Source organism: Sorghum bicolor, chromosome 2 (assembly GCF_000003195.3).
Source record: "Sorghum bicolor cultivar BTx623 chromosome 2, Sorghum_bicolor_NCBIv3, whole genome shotgun sequence".
Lineage (NCBI taxonomy): Eukaryota > Viridiplantae > Streptophyta > Magnoliopsida > Poales > Poaceae > Sorghum > Sorghum bicolor.
In genome coordinates, this window is record NC_012871.2 from 1,734,810 (window position 1) to 1,761,513 (window position 26,704).

The window sequence follows — 26,704 nt, forward strand, 5'->3', positions numbered from 1 at the left end:
AATGTCCGAGTCCGAGGTGTGGATGTTGAATGGGAGCACAAGGCTTTATCGCAATTGTCGGCTGGGATGAGCATCACATGAGGTGGTACTCTAAGAAGGAGGACGGCTGCGGCGACCACGGGAGCTCCATGGCCTTGTTCATGTTAGGCTACAACAGTGGGGAACGCACAGTGAGACAAGCGCGGTGGAAGATCTCACCACCAAACTCAGAGACCACCAAGAGTTAGCCATTCCTACATTCCCAAATGTTCAGCACCAGCAAGTCTTGCCGAAACCAAAGTTAGGACTCACCTCCGGGCTAGAGGCATCAGGTAGTGGGATGAACTTTGAACCCGAGATGCCTGGAGACGTAGACCCCGATTAGGCACAAAGAGTGGAGGCACCGCGAGGCCAGCAAGGTGAGCGCGGTACTAACAAGGCAGCTCTGGCATCCGAGGCGGAGAAGGATCTTGTGTCAAGGAGATCTCCGCTGGTGGGGTCGTGATGCCAGGATGGGAGCCCCGCTCAGTTAAAAAACATTTCATGTAAAATATGTTTTTTTCTATATATGGACTAGATTAAAAGTGTGGGATACATTTTCCTATTTTTGGTTAGTCATAATTTATCTGAATTCCCTGCAGATTTTTTTTTGCTAAATTAGTATCTTCTTTTGTGGGGGGGACATTAAATGATTTTTAGGCGCTTTTCGCACCTGCACATACACCCAGTGGATGCATGCGCCATGTCCATGCCCCTTGGCGCCGCTGCCAGAGTTGAACACATAGAATGTGTTGCTTGCGGTAGCCACGTTCACGATGTTCCACTATGTAAAAAACTCAAATAGCTAGCCAGCGCCCACTGCAGACACCAGACGAACACACGTCTCTATGATATTAGTTCACAGACATGCGTTCCCAACACATGTATCGCCGACTAGGGTCACCGGTCCTCACGTGTTTGAGTTCTCCTAAATTGCCAAGATGAACAGATTCGGGATCAAATGCATCTGCCCACACCAGGGACACTATTAAGAAGGTTGTATGCCACACCTAACTTCTTGAGATTTGGTGTGACAATTGCAAGTTGCTCCAAGCTCCTACCAATGTCAAATAGCTTTAGGAGGGACTTGGAGTGGGTGGAGAGATTGTCCAGCTGGTTGTATTCGAGGGACGCTGAATTTCTGCAAGCATGGGTGCCATGGTTTGTAGACAGCATTTCTGAGGTTGCACGAGCCATGGCATCAGACGCGGCTCAGGGAGAGGTTGGTGAGCTTGTCGAAGACGCCCTGGGGAGCGAAGGCGAGGCCTTGATACCGTAGCTTGAGGCTGAATCTTGGTGGCATTCTCAAAGCAGAGCAGCTCCATGAGGCCTCTCCCTAGGCTTCCTCCACATTCTCCTCGTCGTCATCGTCAGTGACGGTGGCGCTCTTCGGAACCATGTTGTGGTAGAGAAGTTCACCAACAATTCAGCGCATGGCGGCAGGAAGCCAGGCATTGACAACAACATCGACATTGTGGTTCAGAGACAGCATTGCTCAGGTCGACAGTACAATGCAATGGTGATGATAACATCCTAGCAAGTTCACACACAAAAAAAACATTTGTTTGTGCCAGAACATTGCTTCTCGTTGTGTCACCATGTGGTTGATGATGATGCAATCCCGACAACATGGCCACAATACGTCCATCACAATTTTCATTGACTTGAGCATCGATTTGTGAAAAGAATTTGTGGTAAACTATGATTTTTCTATGTATGCATCTGATTAAAAATGTAAGATACATTTTTCTAGGTTTGGTATTTCATTATTTATGTGAATTCCCTACATATATTTTTTGCTAAGTTACTAAATTCTTTTATTGGGCGCATGAAATGATTTTTAGGGGCTTTGGCTTGTATTATTGTGGGAGTATACCTCAATACAATAAAAACATTAATTGCCGAAAGAAATTAGATTTGGTTTTGAAAATCATAGTTCTTTCTCGACTGTGTTTGGCCACCAGTTTCTTGCAATTCGTCGTCTAGCCATCCCAGTGGGAGTCCACTCCGTCAGAGAGCACAATGATGCTACACACTGGGTTCTTAGCTTGCCTGTTCTCCACCACCCTGGCAGATTTCTGCACCCCCTCGGCACTGTCGGTGCCACCATCGGCAACGAGGGAGTCGACAGCCTGCAGCAACTGCGGCTGTCCAAAGGTGATCATCTTCTGGTGTGGGAATAGCCTGCAGGCTAATGAGGAGAAGGCGACGATGGAGAGCTGGACGTTGGGGTCATGGTTTTCGATCACGAACCTCATGGCGCGCTTTAGGAGCGCAAGCTTGGGGCCAGACATGGCACGCCACGAATGAACTCAATAATTCCAAGTTTGTGTTTTTAATATGGCAAGCAATTAGGTAATCAGGACATCATGGTGGCCTAAAATTGGCAAGAAAAAAAAATGTGAATTTGGTATCTCAAGAAGAAGCCTCACCTTGGGGGCCACCAAGTGGATTCAAGGCAGCAACAAACTGGCGATGCCGCTCCATTGAAACCTTCTTGGCTGCTGCTGGTCCTGCGATTGGGACTGGAGGCCAAGCACAGGGGCAGCTGGTGCCATGGAGGCCGCCCTGGCTGTTGCTTGCACAAACCCCAGCACCTGGCAATGGCTCTCCTCAGCAGCGCTGCCGACAGGCCTCTTGCTAGTCGATGGCGACAGCAAGGACAGATCCGTCTTCCTAGCATGCGCAAATGCTGGCACGCCAGAGCCCACAACAGCCTTGAACGGCAAGAGATTGCCGTGGCGCTGCGGGATGGCGAGCTCCCCCTTGTCTTGCTTCTGCGATCGCAAAGCTCCAAACTTTTAGGCTACCGATCCGATCAGAGTTCATGAATCGAGCACCTGACACCTCCAGCTCAGCGGCCGTGGTGTGTGCGATGTTCTCCGACCTTGTCGACATCGACAACGAGGACAATGGCACCCTGCCAAGTTCAAACATGACAAATAAATTTGTTAGTGCCAGAACTTTGCTTCTCGTTGTCAACAATGTGGGAGAAGTGGTCGAGGGTATGTACCACCACATGGCTGATGACGATGCAGGCCCCAGCAGCATGGCCAAAATACGTCCAACACAATTTGCAGCGACATGAGGTTCGTGATCGAAAACCCCCTCGGCACTGTTGGTGCCACCATCGGCGATGAGGGAGTCGACAGCCTGCAGCAACTGCGGCTGTCCAAAGCTGATCATCTTCTGGTGTGGGAATAGCCTGCAGGCTAATGAGGAGAAGGTGACGATGGAGAGCTGGACGTTGGGGTCATGGTTTTCGATCACGAACCTCATGCTACGAATGAACTCAATAATTCCAAGTTTGTGTTTTTAACATTGGTCAGCCCATCGGTTGGTAAATAAATCTGTGGTAAAGTAAGCTTTTTTGTGTACGCACCTTACTAAAAGTGTGGGACACATTTATCTAACTATGTATTTATACAAACAGCTACAAATACTCTCATCAATTTCCCTGCTGATTCCTGAAGCTGCAATTGGTGGACTCCGTCATGGCCATCCACCATGCCAAAAACCAACACACTAATGTTGCAGCAGCGGCCTCATCATTTCCAGCCATAACTCTTGAACCGGCCGTCTTCCTCCTCACAGCTGATAGTGGCCACTGACAAAACTGTGATGCCTAAAGTGGAGAAGTGGAGAGGGCCATAGGGAGACCCAGACTGCGAGATGCTTTGCTCCGAAGGAATCTAGAGCCCTCCCAAGAGTACGATTGGCTACTTCACCACACCGGATCCAAGCGCCCTCCGGTTGTGCAGCCATTATTTCTGAAGAAACACCAGAAACAGAGAATCCATGTCAGCAGACCACACAACAAACAACGGCAATGAATCTTAATTACATGGATCAATGAAAGGGCTAGATTGTTAACCTGATGTTGGCTTTTCACTTCATCATTGGTCAGCCCATCCACCTTCATCAGCTCCCTGATTTGCTTTGGGGTGGCAACTGCACACATGGCATGCCATGAATGAACTCATTAATTCCAATTTTGTGTTTCTAATATTGCAAGCAACTATGTAATACCAACATCTTGGTGGTCCGGAATTGGCAAGAAGGCTCATCTTGGGGGGCCACCGAGGTTATTAAAGGCAGCAACGAACTGGCGATGCAGCTGTGTCGACCAGCAGCGCCAAACTTTCCTTGTCTGCTGCTGCTGCTGCTGCTGCTGCGAGGGGACTGGAAGCCAAGCACAGGGGCAGTTTGGCACACACACACCGCACACAGACTCGATCGGTAACGAGGTTTTGGTTTAATCCTACGTACCCTAAGCAAGCTTATGGGCTCTTCTCCCCCAAACCGCTGCAGTGGCTGCCTGGGGTGGTGGTAAAAGCCGCCAGCTAGCACCCTCCGTGACCTTGTCACTTTGTCTTGTCTCCCACTCTCGTGATTAAGTTACAATTACAATCTCCCTCCTTTCGTAAAGGGGCTGGGTTACAAGAGCCGACACCTAGTTCACATAACCCTGTACTTCTATACAACAAAAGTCCCTAAGCGCCCACCTGTTGGCACTGCCGCCAGCAGCACCAGCACCCGTTGTGCCTACAGTCGTCGTTCATCCTGTGGAGCCAGATATTGAGCCTGTTCTCCCTATCCACATGGAATAGGTGGAGGACAGAGTTGTCCCTCGGACAATGGACAAGGTTTCTTGGGTACTGATCCAGCTTGACACCCTTAGAGAGATTGATGATGAAGAATCTCTCCATGGTGAGGTCCGGTCCCAGGCTGTAGTACCTGCTTGGGTCGCAAAGTAGATCTTGCTGCATGCAAGCACAATAGTCGGCAGGACCTGGACTGGTGACTTAGTGAGCACAGAAAAATATGATTCTTTTATGTATGCACCTGACTAAAAGTGTGGGATATATTTTTCTAGGTTTGGTATAATCTAAGCAAATTCCCAGCACCTGATATATTTATTTTTTTGCTAAATTAGTAGCTTCATTTTTGGCAGGACATTAAATGTTTTTTAGGGGCTATGGACTAGAGACTTAGCGAGAAGGCCCGTGGCTATGCAGTGGATGGCCCAGAAAGCTGGACTGCAGAGCACACACCAGCGCCGTCACCTTAATGTCCGAGTCCAAGGTGTGGATGTTGACATGGGAGCACACAAGACTTCGTCACAATTGTCGGCTGGGATGAGCATCACATGCTGAGGTGGTACTCTGAGGAGGACGGCTGCAACGACCAAGGGGACTCCACGGCCTTGTCCATGTTAGGCAACAACAGTGGGGAGCACCTAGCGAGACCAACACAGGGGAAGATCTCGCCACCAAACTCAAAGACATCCAAGAGTAAGTCATTCCTGCAGTCCCAATTCCCAAATGTTCAGCACCAGCAAGTCTTGGTGAAACCAAAGTCATGACTCACCTCTGGGCTAGAGGCATCAGGTAGTGGGATGAATTTTGAGCCCGAGGTGCCTCCACCGGAGACGTAGACCCCGACTAGGCACGACGAGTGGAGGCACCGCAAGGCCAACACTTGCTAGTGAGTGCGGTACTAACAAGGTAGCTCTGGCATCCGAGGCGGAGAAGGATCTTGTGTCAAGGAGATCTCCGCTGGTGGGGGTGTGATGCCACGATGGGAGCCCCGCTTGGTTAAAACCATTTCATGTAAAATATGGTTTTTTTCCTATATATGGACTCGACTAAAAGTGTGGGATACATTTTCCTATGTTTGGTTAGTCACAATTTATCTGAATTGACAGTAGATATTTTTTCTACTAAATTAGTAACTTCTTTTTTGTTGGGGGGACATTAAATGATTTTTAGGGGCTTCTCACACCCTTGGTCGAAACCGTTGGCTTTCACACCCACAAATACACCTAGTGGCTGCATGTGCCATGTCCATGCCCCTTGGCACCGCTGCCAGAGTTGAACACACGGAATGTGTTGCTTGTGGAAGCCGTGGCATTCACGATGTTCCACTACATAAAAAACTCAAATAGCTGCCAGCACCCACTGCAGACACCGGACAAACGCATGTCTATGATATCAGTTCACAGACGCACGTTCCCAACACATGTCTGTAGTAATTTGCCGACTAGGGTGACCGATCCTCACGTGTTGGAGTTCTCCTAAATTGGCAAGATGAATAAATTTTGGATCATATGCATCTTCCCACACCAGGGGCACTATCAAGAAGGTTGTATGCCACACCTAACTTCTTGAGATTTGGCGTGACAATTGCAAGGTGCTGCATGCTCCTATCAATGTCGAATAGCTTTATTTTTAGGGAAGACTTGGAGTGGGTGGAGAGATTGTCCAGTCGGTTATATTCGAGGACGTTGAGGTTCTGCAAGCATGGGTACCATGGTTCGGAGACAGCATTTCTGAGGTTGCACGGGCCATGCCAACGGACGCGGCTCAGGGAGAGGTTGTTGAACTTGTCGAAGACGCCCTGGGGAGGGAAGGCGAGGCCTTGATACTGTAGCTTGAGCTGAATCTTGGTGGCATTCTTGAAGCAGGGCAGCTCCACGAGGCCTCTCTCCCTAGGCTTCCTCCACCTTCTCCTTGTTGTCATTGCAATGGCGGTGGCGCTCTTCAAAACCATGTTGCGTTTGAGAAGTTCACCAACCAGGCAGCGCGTGGCGGCAGGAAGCCAGGCATTGACAATGTACAACATCGACATCATGGCTTAGAGACATCGTTGGTGTGGTTGACAATGCAATGGCGATGACGATGTCTTGGTAAGTTCACACAGAATAAAAACATTTGTTAGTGCCAGAACATTGATTCTCATTGTGAACAAGAAGGGAGAAGTGGTCGAGGACGAGTGCCACCTCAAGGTTGATGACAATGCAGACCCAACAACATGGCCACAATACGTCCGTCACTATTTGCAACGACTTGAGCATCGGTTCATAAAAAGTATTTGTTGTAAAATATGATTTTTCTATGTATACATCTGATTAAAAATGTAAGATACATTTTTCTAGGTTTGGTATTTCATCATTTATATAGATGAATTCCCTACATATATTTTTTTGCTATGTTACTAAATTTTTTTGGGGGGCACATGAAATGATTTTTAGGGGCTTTGGATTGTATTATTGTGGGAGTATACCTCAATACAATAAAACAATTAATTGCCGAAAGAAATCAGATTTGGTTTTGAAAATCATAGTTCTTTCTCGATTGTGTTTGGCCACCACTTTCTTGCACTCAATCATAAATGTAACTATCTTGTTCATACTTGCACACATAGTCAACATGGTGTTCCATAGCACACGATATCCTTGGCACATCACTTACTTTCTATCGACCGCCCTACCCACTGTGGATCTACAATTTGAATGTTGTGATGCATCACGCCATCACAAGAACTACATGATAGTATTGCAAGTAATTTGATATAATGGCCAAACATGGAACTTTTACAAACATACAAAACAGAATTGTGATGGCACCATCACAAGAACTACTATAAACATCTCATCATCATCGGTTCGAAAGTTCCCATCACCATAGGGGGCTTTAGACCTCATTGGTGAAAGGTCGCAGAGATAATAATCTCATCACCATTGGATTCAAAAAGACTTTGGAAATGAAGATCACCTCGCTCATATATAATTGCTATAAAAAACTAGCTATTGGCAAGCCACACCTACTTCTAGCCCACCATCGGGGCCCTTGCCATGTCGAGAGAAGGAGAGTGGTTGAGCAATATTCACACTGTTAGGTTCAAGAGATGAAGAGCGATTGAGGGAGATAGAGGGGAGGGATGACACATCCATGTATCATTGTCGAAGTAGGTTGCCACCTGTGGTGCTTGGACCCCACAATGATCCAAAGTGCTATGAGGTTTGGCAAGGGCAAAAGAGTCATTAGCATTTTTAGGGTAATGTCTTTCTTATGGTTGTGCGGGCATTTAACGCCCACACACCCATGGCTCACATGTGCTCACGCCCTCTCTCTCTCTCTAGCATCCTACAACCTCCTTTGAGGTGCCTTCTCCCTATGCCCATGTCGTACCACCTCCCTGCAATAAGCTCCTCCCACCACCCTTGGCGACCATGGCAGATTCGGTGAGGTAGATATCCCTCCTCCTCCTCCTGGATCTCCGAGCTAGGGTTTTGATGAACTCTCCCCCTCATCTTCCCCAACTCTGGTGGGCTTAGAAGGGAAGGTTTGGATGGCGGACGTTTGGCCAGACAGTGGGGATGGTTGGAGGCTGGGCGGTTAGGGGCCCTAGCGATGGTGGAGGTAGTTGGGCAATAGGTCGGGGCAGGGGAGCTCCAGCAAGGGGTGGGGGAGGGGACCGCTACTACGACGTGATTGGGCTTTGCTGGTGGTGGGGGCGAGGATGAGATATCAGGAAGGAGGAAAAAGTGGGAGGGGCAGGCGCATGAGAAGCTTGAAGACAGCCGTGCGGCGGCCATTTTTTAGCTGAGTTATTTTTAGAGGCGTGAGTTGTATGGTAGCGTGTTGGAGACACCTTTTGTATAAAAGTAGTAGTGAGTGAACTCTTTCCTTTTAGTGTGGCCTGAGCAGTTAGTTGATATAGAAAGTAGTAGCAAGTGGACTATTTTTATTTTGATATGGCTCAGTGGGTTGGTATAAAAAGTAGTAGCAAGCACATGATTAAAAGTGTCAGCTACATTTTTCTAGGTTTCATCAATACTGGAAAAACATTTTTTGCCTGAAGGAATCCAATGTGGTTTTGAAAATTAAAAATATTTCTCCGTTGTGTTTGGCCTCCTGTTTCTACCACCGTGGTGGTAGGTTGTGGGAGTCCACTCGTCAGAGAGCAGGTTGGTGTTACACTATGGTTTCTGGCTTGCCTGTTCTCCACCACCCTGGCAGATTTCTGCACCCCCTCCCCCCTCGGCGATGTTGGTGCCACCATTGGAGGCGAGGGAGTCGACAGCCTGCAGCGACTACGGCTGTCCGAAGGTGATTATCATCTGGTGCGGGAATAGCCTGCAAGCTGACGAGAAGGTGACCACGGGGTCATGGTTTTCAATCACGAACCTCGTGGCGCGCTTCAGGAGCGCAAGCTTGGGGTCAGACATGCTCCCGCTGTTGTCGAGCACAGTCACCAAATCCACTGGTGTCTGGTGATCAGGTGCTCACCCACGTTGGCACATGCAGAGCCTTGAGATGGTTAAAGATGGCAAACTGCTCCAATGTTCCACCGCGCCGCGCCATGGCCATGTGGTGAACAGTGCAAAGAAAGAGAAGACTGGAGGAGGAACAACGCCTCACCGACCGAATCAGAAGCCTCCCCAATGGCGTCCCTGGGCGACATCGTCTCCCTTCTCCCCACCAAAGCACGCAGATCCTCTAGTCCCGCTGGCGCCACATCGACCTCAATCTCCATGACCTCGAATGGTGCATCCCCGTCGGCAAATCTTGTGCGTGCTCTTGGCGCACCTGGCAGGCCCTGGGCTCCGATTCTCGATCTGCAAGGGCTGCCTCAACTGCCACTCTGGAACCCTTGCTCGAGGGCTGCCCTGTACTACGGAGCTTGCTGTTGCTTGACAACTATGGCTTCCATCGACTGCCAATCGTGTCCCCTAGGCCCTAGCCTCCAAAGCATCCGTACATAATTTTTTGAGATTTCCTGTCTGTTTACAAGGGTTTATCGCTTTAGAAACGCCATGTTTGGAAAGATTACTTATTTTCAAAGGAATATTTACGGACATCTCGGTAATCTCTGCGTCAATTGTGCATTTTGCTGTCATGCACTTGTGTTATTTAAACAACTGTGATGGACTTCTTCTGAGTAATGGATCGAATGATTGTGATATATGTGATATATATGGTGATGGATGTGATATTTGTGATATATATAGTGATAAATGTGATATATATGGTGATGGATGTGATATATATGTGATATCTCATGTTTATAGTGATGGAATGTAAAAAAACAAAAACAAACACATTTTTAGGTCGATTTGCTGAGCGCCTAGGCCTTGTGACTCGGCAAAACTGAGGAAAAATACAGGATTTTTGAGCTTTGCCGAGTGCCAAAAATCAGGCACTCAGCAAAGATTTTTCTAAAAAAAATATTTTCTTTGCCAAGTGCCCTGCGGGAGACACTCGGCAAAGATTTTTCAAAAAAAATAGTTTCTTCGCCGAGTGCCCTACAGGAGGCATTCAGCAAAGATTTTTTTAAAAAAAATATTTTCTGTCGAGTACTCTGCGGGAGGCACTCGGCAAAGATTTTTCAAAAAGAATTATTTTCTTTGCCGTGTGCCCTGCAGGAGGCATTCAACAAAGATTTTTTTTAAAAAAATATTTTCTTTGTCGAGTGCCCTACGGGAGGCACTCGGCAAAGCCACCATTAACGGTGGAACCACCGTGACGGTGCCTTTTCTTTGTCGAGTGCCACGGCGGCACTCGGCAAAGTCTTTGCCGAGTGTCCTACAAATGGCACTCGGCAAAGAAGTCTTTGCCAATAATTTTTGCTGAGTGCTCTTTGCCGAGTGCCTGGGGCACTAGGCAAAGACCTAGTCTCCACTAGTGATAGTACCAAGTTGAACGCTAGTGGAACTTGTTCATAATTTATGTAATATATACTTCTCATTTTATTTTTTTGCATTCTGTTTCAACTCTACCTCTGCCTAACTAATCGTTCACCTCATTTGTAACTTAGGAACCATGCTGCTTTCTCCTTTCTTTCCTTTTTGCATTTTTCTTCTTAGTATGTGTACTGTGTGCTCAAGAATATCAAGATACACTACAAGAATTGTGGGCTTCTGTGACAATTAAACTATGATGATAAGAGTCTGTTTCCTGTCACTGCCTACCTACAGTGATGAAATGACTGTCGTCACAGAAGGTGGGTCACTAACCAGCTTCTGTGACGACTAGAGGACATCGTCATTAATATAGTGACGTTAGTTCTCCTGTCATTAATATAATGACAATACTGAACTCGTCATAACATATTGAATAGAATAGGGCTTTGGCCCATTTAGTTTTTAGTGTTCTTTGAGCCCCTATTTTTTCCGCAAAATCAGTCCATTTTTCTCAAATTAACCAGACCATTTTTTTATAGCAACATTAATTAGATTTTTCGGCCCACAGCCCACACAAATTCACATGCTGGGCCTTATTTTTATTTGGTTAGCCCATTAACATTTAGAAGCATAGGCATTGCAGAAATATATCTTAACAGCATATGATAACAACAATTACATAGGAAAAATGTATCAGATTCTCTGCCATCATCCAAAACATGAAACTAACATCAGCTATAACTTAACACAAGTGCTACAATTACAAAATGCTAGCAGAAAGCTATTCTGCACGAATGCACGCTTCACTTGGCTCATGAAAATTTTATGTCACTTGTAGCAATTTTCTTCGCCATGATTTCTACACTGCAAAATTTGAAATTGGCACCTCAATGTTCCTGTGAAGTAAACCAACCAGAATTAGAGATCTGTACTCATGAAATGGAATTAGTCATGTAGAACAATAGAATTCACACGAAACTACAAACTTCACATGCCAGCAGTCGATAGTGGCATCTATATTTTTTAGATAATGGAAAAATAGCTCCGCTTAAACTAGAATGAAACTGAACTTCCAATCTCATGCTTACAAGAGGAATACAGTAACATAGTAGCGGACTCAGGGTGATAGACGATAATCTTTCACTAGTTAATAATATAATAGCACAAAATAATTCATCCAACACCCACTTCTTTTAGTGTTTCACATATGGACTTGATGACAGTTAATTCACACTCAGCCACGGCCATAATCACACTCACAGTTCACAGCCATGTTGTATACCAATGGCAGTCCATTGTCTAGAAATATATGCATTCAGTTTTCAGAAATACTTGATGAATAGTCCATAAGCATTCATTCAGGTAGCTCACATTCTACCTATATTCTTGTAATATTTGTTACTTAAGTGTTGAAAGAGGTAGCTCTTAGCACCATCAAAAGTAGCATTCTGAATGTTTTACTTCTCCTTTCCAGAAATGCAGAACAGACAACAAATAAAGTGAACACGCACCTTGTAATTTAAGCACGGTGTCACATAGAGCACAAATTAAACTAAATCAGCATTAGCGCACATCCTCTAGAGTGCCACCAGCCATATTCTCTGAGTTAGGAGTCCAAAATTTTTGACATTTTCACTTGTATGAAACCTATTAAGACAATAGAATAGTCCACAATCAGCACCATTTTGACAGAATAATGGGTTGTTTTCAGAACTTAGACTTAGATTCTTGCAGCAGAAAAACATTGCACATAAATTTGTAAAATAGAACCTGATGCTTATCTACAACTTATTTTTTTGAGGTTTCAAGTTCAATCAATCACACAGTAGACTGCTAAGGCATATTTTAATAACACATTTCCTCCTAAGCCTCTACATCTAAAATTTTGCTGCACACGACTAATGTAGCCTGAACTGAACATGCTGCCTACCATCCAAAATTCCTCCTAATTGTCATACAAATCTAGTAGGGTAAATGACAAATTAACAAGCCTCTGAGGCATAACCGGTAGAGCACTTACAAGTATGCATGAGTATACCAATGATGCCAGATCTAGAACAACAATTAACTAGACAACACAACCTCAATCTACAGTCAGAGAGGAGATGACAAAAAGGGGGACGTGATTGCTTATCTCGCTAGGGTTTCGACCCAGCATGTCTTTGAGACCCATCGTCTCCTCTCAGGCGACCTGTGAGAGCCGCCGACACTCATCCGCGAGCCTCCACGCAGGGGTCGTGGCCGCGTCGTGGTCGATGCGCACGTCGGGGCCGAGCCTCCGCGTCGCGCGGACCCCATGCAGCGAGCGTAGGCGCACGGGCCAGGAACGGGGCCATGGCCGTGCCGCTCGCGTCCGCTTAAGGCCGCGCACCGATCTGACCTCCGTGCTGTCCATGGCCACGGCCGCGCCATGAGCCCTGCGCTCGCGCTGAGTGCCGCTGTAGGGCCATCCAGGTCGGCCACGCGCCGTGAGGCTCCACGTGGGGCTACCGAGGCCTTGCTGCCCACCACCGCGGGGCCAGCATGGCAAGCGGCGGCGCCTGTGCGTTTCTGCATTGATGGTCGCTGAGCTTCAGGCCAGTTGGTCACGGCCGCCCTCTCCTCCTGTTGAGTGGTCTGCGGCTGGAGCAGGGAAGAGGGAGTGGGAGACTGAGGAAAAGTTTAGGGTGTCATCCTTTTATATGAGGATTTTCTGGTCCAAACGAATCACAACCGTTGGATCGATTTGGACGGCTCAGATGAGTTCACATTAGGGTTTCTTTGATGGGCCAAAATTTAGGCTTTCACTACAAGAAATGTATCATCTTATGACGATTATAGCATGACATATGATCGAAATGTCACTAAATCGAACAGTTTATGACGTTTTTTTGAAAGCCATATCAACTTAGTGACATATATGATTTCATGTAAAAAAAAAAATGTCTTCAGTGTGCCCTCGGCACCCTCGGCAAAGCCCACTAACCTAAAAGGGCGAAACAGCCCAGCCAAACCCGCGCCCTACCTTATCCTTCCGCGTGCCCCTCCCTTCCCAGCCTCGCCGCCGTCGCCAAGATCCCTGCCCGCCGCCGCCAGCCGTCCTCCTTGCGCTCGCCGCGCGCGCGCCACCCTCCCCACCCGTGCCGCAGCGCGGCTTGCTTCCCCTTGCCCGGCGCTGCGCTCGCCTCGCCTCGAGGAGGCTTGCTGTCGGGGCCCTTCCCTGCCGCAGTGCCCCGCGCGGCAGCTGCCGCCACTCCGGCCGCCGCCGGCCGCCCCGAGGAGGTTCGCCGCCGGCTGCCCCGAGGAGGCTCCCCCGACCAGTGCGGCATGGCGCGGCTTCCTTTCCTTAGGCCTCCGGTCCTTCGATTCGTCCAGTTTCCCACTCCTCTCAAGCTGCAGAGCGCAGATCCGGTGAGGGAGGATTAGATCCAGGCGGTGGATGGCCAGTCCCAGAAGACGACGGCGGCGCGGGCGCGGAGGTGGCTGCGCAGGCCTGGGAGGCGACAGCTGCAACGGTCCCTAGGTGCCGGGATGTGGCGGACAGTGGTAAGTTCCTGCATCCGTGCGGCTCCGATCCTTGCTGCTCTTCTGCATGGACCAGGTTGTGCATCGGTCCAGCTTTTCACTTTCATATCCATGGAATTCTCCTTTTATATTATTTAGTTAACTTGTTGCAGATCTGTGAAATTAAGAAGCTAGTTCAAAAGGGAAGATTGTTGATTGTCTATTGGTTTTCTCTTTTAATGTGTAGGCATTTGTGGTTTCATGTAAGTGGAGCAGCGGAGGTCAATTAATCTGCAAGGAATTTTGAACTGCTCTTATATTGTAGTGTAAATTTTACTGTATTCTGAATTTTGTCTTGCTTCGTGTTTCATAGGGTCTAAAACTGGAAGCTTGAACAAGCTTTCCTCCCATATTTTTTTTGTTAATTGCAGTTTGGTCATCTGGTGACTATCTTAAAGAAATGAATGGGCAACCGATCTATGCAAGAGATATCTGAATGTACTATACACTAATTTTTGCCGCTGAAGCTTACCCTCTCATTCTTAAAGAATTGCAGTTTGCTTTGCTTGATCTAACAGTGGAGCTGTAATGACTCGTATTTAAAATTTAATAGAAGAAGATGCAGCTAGAGCCTTAGGCAAATCAAGATTTTTTTGTAGTATGCATGTTTGAGTTGCCATTTTTATTAAATAGTTGCTTGAAACTTTTACTGGGGAATTAGATGCAGACAGTATGTATGACTGAACAATTTCACACTTTTTAAGTAATTTCAATTTTGCAACTTAGTCAGGATTAGCCGCACAATAAGTTAGTAATCAAACATTTTTGCAACTTCAAATGAATTAGCGAACAGTATTGCTATGGGTAAATGTCTAAGCACAATTGCTATTTAAGTTGGACCTTGTGTGTTATCTGAAGATCCAAGTCAAGTGAGGAAATTGATAATGTCTCCTTGGGTTTCGGTATGTTTTTTTTTGTGCATCTAGTTCGTGATTTCTTTTTTTTCTAACTAATTTCTTTTTTCCTTTTTTAATAGCAAAGTATCTTGTATGCTGAATCTACAAGTAAACTTGCTGAAAAGGCTTTTAATTTCCTTAATATCGACTATGCTTTGGTAAGTAGAATATTTTTTTTACATTCTTTGTACATTTCCTACCTAAGTTGCCACACTGAAATTTAATAATTTTGCTGTAAATGGAAACTGTATTCAGTATTTTTTGGGCTTTGTGTAGATTTGAAGAATGTAGATTAGGGATTGTGTAGCATCAGCAAGGCAGCATGGCTAACTTTTCATTTGTTTCAACAAGTGATGTTTGTTTCTGATGTATTTTCTACAGGATATGGAGAAATTTCAGCAACCTAAGGTACTCATGCTCCGGACACCAAAAACACCTAGTTGCCAGCACCTGTTCAACTATTAGCAATTTGGTGACTAAGATCACTTGTGAGATAGGGATGTGAGATTTCTAATTTATCTGAGATAACTTTGTGACTAAGTTCACTTGTTGAACTATAGTTTGGTGTTCGTGATGAATGTAATAAATATATTGATGAATGACATATGAACCTATTGATTTGGTCATGAATGGAATATATTGTTGGACCTACATATGTTAATGTGGATTGTTTGATGTGTCGGTGCGGTACGTGATGGTATGGATTGAGCCAAATTAATGAGTCATCCTACGTGACAAGGCCTAAGAACCTATGACATAAAAGTAGAAGTCATAAACGCTTGTGACATTTAAAACCAATGTCATGATATTATGACATGAACACTTAAACGTCACAAGTTGTCATTAAAGACGCGCATCTTTTGACATTTCAATTTTCGTCAACTTGGTGTCATAAATGGTGATCTATGACTTATTTTGCATGAATTATGACATATATCAAATGTCAAAAGATGACACATTTCTTGTAGTGTTTTCAGGGAGCCAGCTGGGCCAAGCAGGCCGCGCGCGGCTCACTCCGCAGTGCCGCTGCTGGGCCATTTTTAGCCAGTGGCGAAATTTCAGTTTTAATAATTGCAGAATTTGTTTTTTTATTTGTTATTTCCATCAGCACTTTATTTTTAGTAACTTTAAGTTAATTTAATTCAGTTATAAGTTTATATTATATATATATATATATATATATATATATATATATATATATATATTCGCTGAAAATAAACAAATAGAGAGTAAACTGAAAGTTAAGTTTTCGATGGGTTTTTATACTATGAGTTCTTTAAATAATGAGATCATCCCAACCACAAAGTTTTCCTATGTAAGCCGTTTATTAAGTTTTCGGGACAACTGCCTAGGTCGACTCAACTAGAAGCAGTCCACGATCTCACATTTAACTTTTGGCTACGTCAATATATATTTTGAGGCCAAACTAAGATTTATTTTAAGAATATAAGTTTCCGCTGCTATTTAATATAAGAGTTTTTTAAGTGTTATAATTGAATTTTGAGTTTTTAAATGCTCTCCTTATATTCAGTTTTGACGTAAGTTTATTTTGAAATTTGAGAAATTCAAACGTAGTTTTCGACGACAAGATGATTTCGAATGAAAAAATTATCAACTACAAAGTTTCATAACTTTTCGAGATCTACAACTTTCATTTTGATGGTTTTTCAAACGAGGTCATTTGCAAATCTCAAAAAATTCAATTTCAAATTATTTCTATAGGCTTAAGAAATCGCCTGTAGAAATATGATTTTTACAGGCGGTTTCTTAGAAGAACCGCATGTAGAAATACATTATTTCTACAGGCGGTTTTATTGGGAAAACCGCCTGTGAAAATTAAATTTCACAGGCGGTTTTTGACTTGGGCCCGCCAATTTATTTTTACAGGCGTTCTTTAATTGAAACCGCCTTTAAAAATTAAATTCCACCGCCAGCATAGAGCTTTTTTGTACTAGTGTATGTTATTGGAACTTTTTAATAGTTATTTTCACTTTTAAAATTTTTTAAAAAATAAAATAGACAAAAACATGTTCGAACCCCTTATACACCTGTTTTTTTGATTGGTTTTCCCCCACCATCCAGGTAGCATATAGAAGTCAGAACGCTTAAATAACAAGGTTCAAGACCAACGCCACATATTTTATATACCAGTTTTTCTTTTTTTTAATGTTTTTTCTTTCCATCCAGACTCTGCAGAACAAATGAATTCAGAATGCTGCAGCGGGCACCATAAAACGATGGTCCATTTGGTTTACTACTCATCTAGTTTACCATACCAAAAGGGCATGTGTTCAAAGCTCATCAAAATGCCATTTTTTGTTTTTCTTTTTTGAAAATTTTCCCATCAATCCTAAGACTTAGAGCTGACGTGGACGGAAAAGTTCACCTGGAACACATGATGTGTGGACCAGCAGCTATGTAGAATAAGATAATATTTTTTAAAAAAAAAATTATAGTAGTCCTATATTTTATGACGATCAACTATTATCATGATCTATCATCGCAAAGGCCATGCTGAGTATACTGTGACGATGTTTATGACGAACACACAGCTTGGTCACTGACAGTTGTCATCATATGAACAATCATCATAAACAGCCTCTGTTTATGACAAATAGATGCTCTATCATCTGGCAATCGTCATAGAAGTCCAGATTTCTTGTAGTGATACTCGCACAACTTAAACTTTAAGCCTTTTCTCTGAAAATTGAATGCGCTACATCTCATTGGCTTAAGTCACAAAAAAAATAAGCATAGGAATTCTTTTTTGTTATGCATGGTATGTAAATGGATGAGATTGGTCCCTAAACGATATTAAACATTGATGATTCCAGTCAATGTTGATTGTGCTTGTCTGTACATATGTAGGACCTGCATTTCTATTCTTGAACTTCAACTTGCAATGGAAGTGAAAAATGAACGTGCTTCTCTCGGTTTGTAAGAAGCAAATGTTAGCATTCATGTAGAGGTGTTTCTTATCCACAAGCAAACCACATGGAGAAAATCTCATTACCATCAAAGAATAGAATGCCATATAACTATATGAGTTTCTGCTGCAACAAAACATTTTCATCACCCATATCCATCTTGATTTTCAGCTATACACATCAGCAGCAGTATGATGAAAAATATTTAATCAAGATAAAAATTATGGGGCCTAGAAACAGGCACTATGGTTTATTGCTACATTGTAAATATTATGTTTTATGGATAATGTTGAGAAAAAATACCAATATATTTTCATTCATGGAGGGCAAAGGACGCACCTTGAGAGCTCTTGGATGCAACCATGCTCAATTAGCAATGTTCCTACAGACACTCAATAGGTTTCTTACTCATATATCTCATGAACATGTATAGGCATAGCCATCAAAGACACAAGAGATCGATCGTCATTCAAAAGGCAAGGTTATCCGCAGCGGGCATGGCTGCGGCTCCACCCTGAAAAGCAACCTTCTCCAGCCCTGTTCAGGAACACAAGATGATGACTGTGTACGAGCGCAACGTCGTGCATGAAGTACGTATGTGCTTGTTCACGTTTGTTGTCCCTTTTTCGATTGCATTATATTAGGTGGTGCGCTATTGCATGATTATCACTTAGGAGGAGTATATTAGCTTCTTCTCTCAGCGCCTGCTTGCAGATTGGGGTTCTAGATGCAAAGATTAGTAAAGTCGAGCTCCAGCTCAACAGTGAGCTGGAAAAGATCTCCTCCTGCTCAGGCTTGCTGGAGGATATCATCTCCAAACAACAAGGCTCATTGTGTTCTTCTCTCAGAGTGCGGGACATTGCCCGTGCCAAGAGAGATAGGGCATACCAGAAGCTCTAGCGCCAGCAGCTTGAGATGGAGATCCACGACCACAACAGTTAGGGCTGCGCCCCTAATCGTCCTGCCGGCGCAGTCAGCGCCTGCACCAGCGACTAGCGCATCAGCAAGGAGCTGGGCGCGACTAGCTAGCTTAGAAAGGTGACGTTCGAGTCGGCAGCCTGCAGCAACTGCGGCTGTCCGAAGGTGATCATCTTCTGGTGCGGGATAGCCTGCAGGCTGACGAGGAGAAGGTGACGACGGAGAGCCGGATGCTAGGGTCATGATTTTCGATCACGAACCTCATGGCGCGCTTCAGGAGCGCAAGTTTAGGCCAGACATGCTCCCGCTGTCGTCGATCGATCGAGCACAATCACCAGATCCAGTGGTGATCAGGTGCTCACCCACGCTGGCACATGCGGAGCCTTCAGATGGATCAAGATGGCAAACTGCTCCTGTGTGCCACCGTGCCGCGCGCGCCATGGCCATGTGGATGGTCACCAGAGCCAAGAAAGAGGAGACTTGAGGAGGAACAACGCCTCACCAACCGGATCAGCAGCCTCCCCGATGGCGTCCTGGGCGAGATCGTCCTCGATCGCCGCGCGTGCGTGTGCTGGTGAGTGTGTGTGTGTGTGTGTGTGTGTGTGTGTGTGTGTGTGTGTGTGTGTGTGTGTGTGTGTGTGTGTTGTGTGTGTGTGTGTGTGTGTGTGTGTGTTCGTGTGTGTGTTGCGTGTGTGGTGGGGTGCATATGTGTGGGCGCGTCTATATGTGTGTGGGGGTGTGGGTGCGCGCGCGCGTGTGTCTGCGTGTTGCGTGCGTGTGTGTGCACGCGTGTGTGCGTGTATATGTGTGAGTGCATGCGTGTGTATGTATACGTGACATGTGCAGATGCTCTCTACCACTTGCTTAATTAATTAAGATCAATAGTAAACAGCTGACCACCAGTACGTCCGTGCTAGTAATGGTGCCTACTGCAGCCTGCTCATTCTTCTTATACCACAAGCTGGGACCGTACGTCATGCGAGGCACAAATAAATAACACTTTTGCTATTCCAGCTTCAAGGTTATCTCAAATTATAAGCTATCACGGCACATATATAATGTTTTACATTTCAGCGTTGGATAATAACATTATATTTTCCTTCCTAAATTTATTTGCATCTTGTCTCATCAGCTATATATGTTGTGTCGCCCGTTGTTGCTACCCCAGCTGGATATTATATCCCCATGCATCATAATGGAAACGGCATGTATCTGCCAGTGAAACCACCAAGTAATTAATATGTCTTGCAGCCTGCTATCTTGTGCTAATCTCTTACTGTCATCACAAGATGTTCGAAATTATTTATGATGTGCTGCTCTTGCTGTCAGATTTGAATCATGGAATGGCAAGACCATCTTCTGTACACTCTTTCAAAAGAAAATTTGATTCAATTAACTTAACTGCTACCTTATACCATTTATTCTAATTCATGTTTCATTTATGTCGAACTTAATTGATCAATGATAACTATTCCTTTGCTCAGATGGGGCAATCGATCTGGTTCTTCTAGACTAGCTAGCAGCGCAGCCACATAGCGGATTGAGACTCTTTGCCGAGTGCTTGAAGCACTCATCAACAAAGCCCATATTACACTCGCAAATGCTTTGCCGAGTACCACACACTTGGCAAAAAATTTCGACAAAGAGCTCTTTACCAAGTGTCTTTTGTCGGTCACTCGACAAAACCTTTACTGAGTGCCTAACACTCGGCAAAGTTCAAACTCGAAAAAAAATCCAAAAAAATTAGAAACAAAATTAATCGAGGGAGGCCACCACTGGCCAGTACACGCCCACCCGTCTCAATCAAAATCGTAAGTCACAGCATTTTTCGCATAGCTACGTGACCGGCGGATAATAATATTATATTTTCCTTCCTAAATTTATTTGTATCTTGTCTCATCAGCTATGTTGTGTCACCCTTTGTTGCTATCCCAGCTGGATATTATATCCCCATGTATCATAATGGAAACGGCATGTATCTGCCAGTGAAACCACCAGGTAATATGTCTTGCAGCCTGCTATCTTGTGCTAATCTCTTACTGTCATCGGATGATGTTTGAAATTATTTATGATGTGCTGCTCTTGCTGTCAGATTTGAATCATGGAATGGCCAGACCATCGGGAAGAAGTCAGGTAATAAACCCTGTCATCATGTGTTCAAAGCTTTTTCTGTAAGCAAATGACACTCTTTCAAAAGGAAAATTGATTCAATTTAACTTAACTGCTACCTTATACCATTTATTTTGATTCATGTTTCATTTATGTCGAACTTAATTGATCAATAATAATTGTTGATCTTATTCCTTTGCTTACATGGGGCAATCTGGTTCTTCCAGACCAGTAGGGCAGCCACATACCAGATTGATCTTCTTTGCCGAGTGCTTGGGGCACTTAGCAAAGCCTATATTACACTCGGCAAAAAAAAACCATCGTCAAAGAGCTCTTTACCAAGTGTCTTTTGTCAGATACTCGGCAAAGCCTTTACTAAGTGCCCGACACTTGGCAAAGTTTAAACTGAAAAAAACCCAAAAAAACAGAAAAAAAAATTAATCAAGGGAGGCCTCCACCGGCCAGCGCGTGCCTACCCGGATCAGTCGAAGTCATAAGTCATAGCATTTTTCAAATGGCTACGTGGCCGGCGGAATTCGAACCCATGACCTCCCCCTCACACGATACCTCCTCTAACAACTACACATTCACATGTGCCTATAGGTCATTTTCGTTCCCACATATTATACTAAATCAAGTGTAAATTGCTTATTTGATGCCCTAAACAAATCCAAATAAAAAATTTATTGACAATAAAGTTTTACAACTTTTCGAGATCTACACTTTTTGTTTAGAATGTTTCTCCATCCGAGGTCATATGAAAAAAAAATCGAATTTTAAAGTTTTCAAATTCAAACGCACTTTTGTATGACAAGATGAATTCAAATAAAAAAGTTGTCAACTACAAAGTTTTATAACTTTTCGAGATCTATAAAGTTTATTTTGGTTGTTTTTCCTTATGAGAACATTTGAAAAATTCAAATTTTTAAATTTTTAAATTTTTAAATTCAAATGCAGTTTTGCATGACAAGATGGATTCAAATGAAAAAGTTGCCTACTTCTCAAGATTTACAAAGTTTATTTTGGTTGTTTGGTCATATGTTCATCCAACATTATGGTTGTAACATTATTTACAAATCTCATATATCTCTTTTGTAGTTTCATAAACTAAAAGAGAAATATATAAAGATGTGTAAACAAATTTAACTTCACTTTGTCATATGAAGAAATGACCAAAACAAACAATGTACATCTTGATGAGTTATATAACTTTATTGTTGAATTTTTTTTCATTTGAATTCATTTACTGCTTCAAAATGTGCTTTGAAATTTTCTTTGTCGAGTGCCACAAGAAAAACATTAGGGAAAAAAGCTCTTTACCGAGTGTCAAAAAACACTCATCAAAGAATTGCCAAGTACAAAAAAACACTCGACAAAGAACTTTACCGAGTGTTTTTTATTTGGCACTTGTCCCATATTACCATCTTAGTAGTCATGACCATGGCGTCGTGATCTTGCACGAAGAATGTAGGTGCTTTCCTAACATTAGACTTTGGCCTTGGCCTAGTTTAGGGGGTGTTTGGTTGGGGTGATAAAATTTAATAGGTAGTGTAGTATTTTTATTTTATTTCGCATTTAGTGTCCAATAATAGGTTAATTAGGCTTAAAAGATTCGTCTCGCAAATTATCTTCTAGCTGTATTTTTAGTTTTGTAAATAGTCTATATTTAGTACTTCACGCATGTGTCCAAATATTCGATGTGATGGGTGATAAAAAATCACCCCAAACCAAACAGGGTCTTAGTTCCCAAAAATTATCAAGATTATTCGTCACATTGAATCTTGCGACATGTGCATGGAGCATTAAATATAGATAAAAGATACTAATTGCACAATTTGCCTGTAATTTTTAAGATGAATTTTTTGAGTCTAGTTAGTCTATAATTGGACAATAATTACTAAGTACAAATGAAAGTGTTACGGTCGCTAACTAAACAAGGTCCTTGTTTCTCCATGAGCGAGGCCCAAAAGAAACGAAAACAATTCTGGTTTACTAGGAGCTCGGCCCGAAGGTGCATTTTGCGTTCTACCTGACGAACAACCATTACGGAGCCGACTCAAAAAGCCGGAACTAGCCTACGTACCAAACACGCTCTTAATTTCCATGCCCACAAAATTTGGACCGGAAGCATTCGCTTGAATTTACTCAAGTGTTGGCTTGACAAATTACACAATTGACTTCTATAACTGAGGATCAGACGACCTCGATGTCTGGTGCTTTGGCTTACATCTTCAGCCAAAAAAGTCTGCTTAGATATAATATAATTAGCTGAGGCCGCACTAATTCCTTGATGTAGTCCAGAAATCATGAAATACACTTGCTTCATACAGTGGTGAAGCTAGAAGCTTTTAGAATTCCGGACAATTCTCATTAAACAAGAATATTTAGTTATAAAATTACAGAATTCTATATAAAAATAAAGAAATTTTCCTTTTAAATTTTGGCGAGGAGCTCAGCCGGCCGCCTGGGGTGGCCGGGCGGTGGCTCCGCCAGTGGCTTCATATATAATCTCTCCTTCTCATAAAATGTGTCATTCTCACTCCCTAAGAAATTAAATATTTTTCACTTTGACCAAATATATATAAGAAAAAAAATATTATTTATGAGGCATAATTACTATCATGAAATGAATCGTTGAATATGTTTTTGTAATAATATACTTATTTGAAATATAAAAGTTGCTTGTATTTTCTATAAAGCTAATCAAATTTAAGAAAGTTTGACCACCATAAACCCCACAGAGATACTGTTTTAGGGACAAAAAGGAAGTATATTATTGCTTTGCTAGTCATTTTGGTCCTTTTGTTTGGGCATGCATCCATGCCAAAGTTTAAAATAGCAGGTTATTGAAAATAGCGGCAAATTTTTTAGCAGCTATGCAGCTATTGCGGTGCTATAGCGGCACTATGACAGATAGCGTTTTTATAAAAAAAATATATATATGAAAAACACGAGTAATTGATGAAAAGGACATGATAAATATGAATTTTGTTGAATAAAAATATTTTTTCATAAGTCTAGGTAACATTACAAAATACCAATATGACATTACAGCATGGTTCATGAATGTTTCATTGTCTAAACTACCAAATTAGTTATAAATGTTAAATGATAATCTAGTCTAAGATGGAGTTTTGAGAGTTGAATTGAGAAGATTTATCATAGCGGCGCTATAGCGCATAATAGCGGTGAAATTTGTTATAACAAATACAATATAGTGGCTCTAGAGCGCGTAATAACGGTAAAAGTTATAATAGCAAAAAAAAATACAAATAGTTTAGCGGTCAGCCTGTCTAGTAGCTATAGTGCCGCTATAGTCTGCTATTTTTTTTTCTTTGATCCATGCTTAACAGTATTGCATCGTCCTAGCCTCCATTTCGACAGTACTACAAAATCTTTCCACTTGAGTACAGTACTTGACTTTACGTACGTCCTACGTAGTTGCAGCTGTAACGTTGTAACTACGTTTACTACAAAAGTATGTATTCTCCTTCCTTGAGCACCGTGCAGTGTGTAGTATGTTCTTGAATCTTGAGTAGCTGGTTCCCTGCTTCCCTGTCCTGTGCACATGCATGCATGGCCACAAGAGAGTCAAGTACTGGATCGCTTAGAGAGAGGCTGCCTTAGTCAGCACCTCATCAGCCAAGTCAATGCCAAAAATTCTCCACAACTATATGCATGCATATGAATTGAAATCTACTCCTGCACAGTGCACAGCACACAGATTTGGACGATTTTGGAGTAGGTTGGTTGTGTGGTTTGTTCTTGGGTTGCGCTAGGTTGCACCGTATACTCCACGTAGTACATCCTGATTGTACGACGGCGAGGATCCAGAGCGACCGACGACTCTTTGGCTGAAATCGACGACGGCGAGGATCCAGAGTGGAGAATAAGGGCGCGTCAGTCAACTAAAGAAAGTGAAAGAGTGGGTGCATGATGCTTCAATTATCGTACATGTATATACTTCCTAATATTAGGAGTTCATGTGTTTTTTCGGTGCGTTCTCGCCATACAAGGCTTTGAAGACCACAAAATCCACTCTCTACTGACGATCAAATATAGAACCCACTAAACACTAACCAAGACTAAAGATGTCCATCTCTGAGCCCAGCCTAGAAGCCCCGTTACTCATAATTGATGTTATCAACCAAGACTAAAAAGCCTAATTTACTCCCAATTCACTAACGCGGGACTAAAATGAGGAGACTTTATTTAGTTTCGGAATTGCAGACCCAGCTGAGAAACCGGGATTGAAACGGTTTCCTAACTAGGACTGTAGCCTCTTTCCACATCAGTATTACTTTTTTCCGAACCGGCACGTATTTTATTAAACAAAAGACATCAGTGTTACTTTTAACGCATATAGTTGCTGCTGTACGTTGTAATTACGTTCGCTACAAGTATCCTCTCGTCCAGGAGTATTGTTGAGTGCAGCTTCCTCAGCTGGTTCCCTAGCTTCCGTGTCTTTTTGTGCACATGGCATATATGGCCTCAAGACTGGATAGAGCGAGGGCACTGGTCTCCTACTTTCCAGCAGGAAAAATATGGCTTCACAGAAACCTAAAAATTAGGATGATTTCTATACGTTTTTTCTTCATACCCGTAAAGAAAAGTCATTTAGAACAATAACATGGTCTCAAAAATCTAACTTTGACTCCTTGTTTTTATAAAATTATTTATCAAAAAGTAGTATATGTATATTTTTATGAATATTTTTTGAAAATCTAACTTTGACTCCTTGCGTTCATATGGTTTTCACATTTCCAAAATCAATAACATAAAAAATATTTATGATTTATATTCCTAATATCTGACTCAAATCTTGTCCAAAACGACATTCTTTATAGATATAGAGGGAGTATTAGTTAACAAAATAAGATGTGGTGTTAACATTAAAAACGAAGGAAATAGTTTATTATAAGAAAATATGTCTACACAGAAATCAAGATAGTAAGAAATGTGATATAAGTAGATAATAGAGGAGAGAGAAAACATATGATTAGATAAAAACTATTTCTTGAAAACAAGGTTTCTTTTTATAATTTTTTGTATGACTTGAGGCAAGTAAAAGTAATAATCATGGTCTTCTAGGGTGTGATTTCCCTTAGGCCATCCTCATCGTCAGTGTAGATTTCATAGCTCAGTTTCCAACATATGTATATTTTGAAAACATTTCATAGCTTCATCCCCATAAAACTCTCTCTACTTCTATAAAACTCATATCTAGTCTCTCTTCATTAATACGGTGCCACATCAACATATTTAATGTTCATAAAACTCCGTTGGAACTGGCCTTAGTTAACTCAGCAATCAGTAGTGAAGTCGATGCCGAAAATTCTGCACAGTATATGAAGTGAAATCTACTCCCACAGAGGTTTCAATTCCTGATTGGCCGGCAGATCGACGACTCACTGGAACAAGGGCGTGTCAATCAACTGAAGAAGATATTACGTTGAATCAACATATATAATTAATGTACTTCTAGAGTTATTGTAAGTTAAATTATTTTCAGTTTAACTAACTCTATAGAAAGAGCATCAATATTTTACCTAATTATTCGATGTTGGCAACAAAGCATTTCCTCTAACTTCTCATCTGACATATTTTATTTAGAGTAAACTTCATTTTTACTTTTTTTTAAATTGCACAACAGTGATATTTAGATTTCCAACTTTTAAAATTGCACATTCAAATCCTCAAACTTGTTAACTAGACTAGATAGGGCGTCAAATTACTGTCTTTTAGAATAAATTGTCCGCATAGCAACTAACTATACATCTGACATATGGGGCTCACATGTCCTCTCTATCTGATTTTCTTCTTCA

At 42.9% G+C, this 26,704-nt stretch overlaps 1 long non-coding RNA gene across 1 annotated transcript; it reads right to left on the reverse strand.

Moving 5' to 3' along the window:
• On the reverse strand, positions 11,167-13,120 carry LOC110433034. Its single transcript, XR_002450411.1, has 2 exons — positions 11,998-13,120; positions 11,167-11,382 (listed from the first exon to the last, which is right to left on the reverse strand). It is a non-coding gene; the product is annotated as an uncharacterized LOC110433034 (long non-coding RNA).